This window comes from Poecilia formosa, unplaced genomic scaffold (assembly GCF_000485575.1).
Source record: "Poecilia formosa unplaced genomic scaffold, Poecilia_formosa-5.1.2 Scaffold17, whole genome shotgun sequence".
NCBI lineage: Eukaryota > Metazoa > Chordata > Actinopteri > Cyprinodontiformes > Poeciliidae > Poecilia > Poecilia formosa.
Genome location: NW_006799956.1, coordinates 3999386 through 4003952, shown reverse-complemented (window position 1 = coordinate 4003952; position 4567 = coordinate 3999386).

Below are 4567 nucleotides of genomic sequence, written 5' to 3'. Positions count from 1 at the left end.
TTTGTTGCAATTTTGTGAAAAATTTTAATATGACCAAAAATCTGCCTCATCCTAGAGCCAAAACTTTATATCACAAAACAAAACCTTTTGTCAAAATTGGCATGTTTCCATTAAGCAAATTTATTTTCAAAATGTCAAATTGTGCAATTTTAAGGTTAATGGAACTGTAGCTATTGTTGGAGGATTCTACGAAGGATTCTTCATAAAGTCAAGAAAATTATGGACAACCCTGACCATCCTCTTCACAAGATGGTCTTGAGAAAGGTGCAGTATCTTCAGTCAGAGGCTTGTTTAGGTTGAGTGTGGTACAGACCGCTTCAGGAGGTCTTTCCTGCCGACAGCCATCGCCATCTTCAGTGGCTCTTTGAAGAATCTCGAAGAGCTACAACAACATTTACTGTCCCTTTGGGATTAATAATAAAGTATTTTTGAATTTTGAATTTGAATGAAGATAAACACATGGATGAGTTTCTCTAGGGAAATGAATCCTTTAATCCTGGAAATGCTCTTCAGGTGACAGAAGGCCAACTTTTTAACGTTCTTTATGTGACTCTGAAGGTTCAGGTCAGAGTCCATCACCACACCCAGTTTTTCTGGTCGTATCGCCGGTTTGTAGCTGTAAGAGCTGAAGCTGCTCGACTTTCACCGCAACGTTTTATCTCTGCTTCGGACTTTGCCCGCTGCCATGTTCAGATCCCAGCTGATCCAAGTTCACAGCACCTCGCTGGGTAAAATGCCATTAGTATATTTGGGTTAGAATTACCAAGCTCTACACAAACAAACGCACTTTCAAAAAACCCTCTGGAGCCTGCACTTCATCGGAGGGAAGAGAGACCAACTTCCATTTTATATGTTGGGAGTCTGGTGAAGGGGTTCGGGGGTGTGTGTGTATATATTTAGTTTTAATGTCACAAAACACAGAGGTGACAAGCTCTTTGGGATGTGATCAAGTGCAAATATGATTGGAGTGCAGCAGAGCAGTGACGGTGTTGCCTCTGGGATGGGCTTTGATTATGCCAGGAGTTTGCTGCTGAATCAATAGACCCTGACGGTGTTGCCGTGTGCACTTCAAACAGCTGCGCTGCAGAGAGCCGCTCCAGTCGGAAAGCCCTTTACCAACCCTCTCTCATTTAGGCCTCTTTGTAATCAAATTCTACATATTTGCCTCAAAGAGTTTTCTAATCTTGATTAGTTTGGTTTCAGTTTGAATAACTATTGTCATTTTTTCATTTATTTGTTGTTTTTTTTTTAGCCAACTATTTCTTTCGCCTGAGATGCTGTGGCTGCTTATGTGGAGTCTGTGTGTAAATGAAGGAAACAGACCCTCGGCGTGCGCCGTGTGTTTCTGCACGGGGCGTTCAGCCATGGCCAGGTTCATCAGCTGCCCCGGCGTGTTGAGCAAAATTTTAATAAAGCCGCCCCGTTCACAGCCGACTGAAGGCTCTGGAGCCCTTGGGGAAAGCGGTTCAGAATGACAAAATGACACGGCTCCTTATTGTTTTCCTCTCTGGGCAGATAGAGTAGACTGCAGTCGGTTAGATTTGCTCTCTAAAAAAAAAAACAACCAAGAAAGACCAACAACCAGAGCCTGTCCACAAACTGACTCTAATTCGATTGAATTGAATTCGTGTCGACACACTTTTAGATGTTTTAAACATGAGTAAGTCGAGGAAGTGGCAAAACGAAACAGGAAGCGATTAAAACATCACAGGAAGGAGAAGGCTTTCGCCGTTTTTGCCGCCTGGCGCCGTTTCCTCGTTTCTATGTTTCCACACAGTCCGTTTCTTTCGCTGACAAATGAGGTTTAGCGATTCAATTTTCACCTCAATCTTTTCAATTTCAGCTCCGCTTCCTCCGCCTTACGGGGGCCGTGCGCGCTCACGGTGCTGCCTTTGTGTGCACAGGAGATGTTTTCTGCAACATCCCTGGCCGATTCCCGAGATCCTTTTCATGAAGTCCACAAAGCGAAAAGATTAAGAGCACCTGCAAACATCCTAACTTGATACTCCTAAATCTCCCAGGTGCTTTTAAAGTTATGAAGGGCATTTTTCTGGGGTTTTTTTTACGATACTGAATCCTTTAGGAGTGCAGTGGTGTGTGGGCTCAGATGGAAGTTTGGATGGGATTCAATAGCATTTATCAGATTTGAATCTGTTTATTGAATCTGAATCCTTCCAAAATCCTTTGTTGAACCCTTTTCAAGTAAATTGTCTGGAAAAAGTGTGGGCTACTGTGTGTGTGTGTGTGTGTGTGTGCGTGTGTGTGTTTCCATTTTCTTTGTTTTGTTTTTGTTATCTTTATAGCCAGTCATCCGATCTACTTCATATACTTCATATTTGGTTTTTATGCTGCTGGGAATCCAACGAGATGCTCTGCCAAGTTAAAAGGTGCTTGGATGAGAAGCTGATATATATAATTTTTTTTTTAAGATTTTAGATTTTAAAAAAATATATATTATTAATTAATTGCATAGATTTTACCATGTTAAAAAAATTTAGTGGAGTCAATTGAATTTTTAAAAATTTGCAACAGTTTTGAGGTGGAACCTTTGTGTGCGCATGCTTCTGGTACATCTGTAAATCGGACGCACAAGTGACACCGGCAAACAGCAATGGACGCTGTGTCCATTGCTGTTTGCTGACTCGTAGGTTGTTTTAAACCCCGTCGTCGTGTGTTTGTTGTGCGAAAAGGAGTTGGCATTTTTCACTGAAGCCATTTAAATGAGACAAATTTCTTAATTGCTTGTTTTGTTGCTGTGTGTGAAATTTTGTTTTATCAAAACGGGTCACTCTTGTTTAGTGACATCTTGGATCTCAATGGGACAACATGTATAAATAAAGGTCAAATAATAATAATAATAATAATAATAATAATAATAATAATAATAAAAATTAGGTCTAAAATACCATTTCAAAACGAAACATATTGTGGCGCAGACGTCCCAGTGCAGCTTGTCTTTGTTTTCTGAATTACTCTCACCTGTTCCCCCTCCAATAATCACCTCTCTTGCCACATGATTCTCTCTCTTTCAGTCACTACTTGCTTGTCACTCCTGTTGTTTCAACCAGAATTGTTAAACTAATTCCTCTGCTTGTTCTGTAGTAGTTTTGTTGTTGTTTATATTAAAATGTGTTTTTACACCTTTCTGACTGTGTCAGGGGTTCCAAGTTGCATCCTTCGTCAAACGGACCCCTTCGAGAAATTCTGGATATTCCAGAATTTCTCGAATTTCAGAATTTCTCGTGGAGACTGCATCTGCTGTGCGAACGGCTTCGTGAGCAAATTCATTAATGTTCACAGTGATGGAGCTCATAGTCATAAAACCGCAGGCACATTCAGTAGGAACTGTGAATAACGAGTTGTCATTTCTGCCTTTTTTTTTTTTTTACCGGCACTATCTCCTCTCCTTCATGAGTGGCTCCGTAGCGTTTAACGCATCATTTCCCTCCTCATTGTGAGCGTGGAGGGGAGAGGAGGATGAAGGCTGAGCCGAGGTGAAGGGAGGGAGAGAGAGAGTCCAACGTCCTTGCTTTTTATTGCCTTGTTCGTGTCTTTCCAGCATGACTGGTCAGAGTGCAGTCCAGGGTATTACAAATAAGCAAATGCCCCTTTCACACCAACACCCCACCCGCACGAGTCTCATCGCTTCCTATGGCTGAAACACGGAATCCTCTCTCAACACGCGTTTTTTTTATTTTTATTTATTTATTTTTTTTAAACCATATCACGGAGACGTGGCTCTGAGGGATAAGCAGTCAGTGATTCATGAGAAACAAGAATTTGTGGAATTAAGGGTGCAGGATTAGGCGAGGTTACTGGAAAGCATTAAGAGGAATTAAGTGTAGCTTTATGCTTTTTAGAGATGGAAGATCATGAGGCCGTCCGTCTGACGATTCCGGATCACCTTCACTTAGGCTGATCAAAAACCCCCAGCCCTCGATAAACTGCAGAGATTCACCGCTTCGACCATCGTCTCTCGCTTGAACTTATGAATCCCCCCCCCCGCTATTAGCAAAGGTTCGGAGAGGTTTCCGGCCTTTAAATGGGATGTGACTAACCGATTTTACGTTTCACCTTAATTATGGACCGCTGAGACTCGGCTGCCTCGAATTGTTCATAGCTGGGTAATTTTAATTTTACCTTCCTAAATAGATTTATTTAAGTTTAATGAAAGTGTTATCTTTTAAATGCAAAATCATCACTATGGGATCTCAGTATGGTCACACTCGACCGTGGACCAACAGCTTTGCCTGAAAGTGAACAAGTAAGAAAGAAAAACGCGGCTTCACTCCGGAAAGAAATGAAAATCAATTTCGTTGAGTTTTCACGTTGGTTTCATGAATCCAAGCAGGGGTTGCGATTGTGATTACAAGTCCACTGCTAATTGCAACAATAATTGCAGGCCAGAAAATGAAAATACAGATTTAGAAAAGTGGACATTAAGAAGTCTTTAAATGTTGTTCAATCCTGTTAATTAAAATGATTCTTGAGGATTTATAAAATTAATTCCTGTTAAAAGGTTAGCATGAACAGTTGTAGTTGCAGTGGCTAAATCTCCTGTCGGTTT